Source organism: Micropterus dolomieu, linkage group LG20, assembly GCF_021292245.1.
Source record: "Micropterus dolomieu isolate WLL.071019.BEF.003 ecotype Adirondacks linkage group LG20, ASM2129224v1, whole genome shotgun sequence".
NCBI lineage: Eukaryota > Metazoa > Chordata > Actinopteri > Centrarchiformes > Centrarchidae > Micropterus > Micropterus dolomieu.
In genome coordinates this window covers 1958449-1959194 of record NC_060169.1, presented here as the reverse complement: position 1 = coordinate 1959194, position 746 = coordinate 1958449, and positions in this window count along the sequence as shown.

Below are 746 nucleotides of genomic sequence, written 5' to 3'. Positions count from 1 at the left end.
CCTGGTCAGGTTTAGACACCAAAACCACCTGGTCAGGTTTAGACAGCAAAACCACCTGGTCAGGTTTAGACACTAAAACCACCTGGTCAGGTTTAGACACTAAAACCACCTGGTCAGGTTAAGGCACCAAAACCACCTGGTCAGGTTTAGACACTAAAACCACCTGGTCAGGTTTAGACACCAAAACCACCTGGTCAGGTTTAGACAGCAAAACCACCTGGTCAGGTTTAGACAGCAAAACCACCTGGTCAGGTTTAGACAGCAAAACCACCTGGTCAGGTTTAGACACTAAAACCACCTGGTCAGGTTTAGGCACCAAAACCACCTGGTCAGGTTTAGGCAGCAAAACCACCTGGTCAGGTTTTGACAGCAAAACCACCTGGTCAGGTTTAGGCAGCAAAACCGCCTGGTCAGGTTTAGACAGCAAAACCGCCTGGTCAGGTTTAGACACTAAAACCACCTGGTCAGGTTTAGACACTAAAACCACCTGGTCAGGTTTAGACACCAAAACCACCTGGTCAGGTTTAGACAGCAAAACCACCTGGTCAGGTTTAGACACTAAAACCACCTGGTCTGGTTTAGACACCAAAACCACCTGGTCAGGTTTTGACAGCAAAACCACCTGGTCAGGTTTAGACACCAAAACCACCTGGTCAGGTTTAGACACTAAAACCACCTGGTCAGGTTTAGACACCAAAACCACCTGGTCAGGTTTAGGCAGCAAAACCACCTGGTCAGGTTTAGAC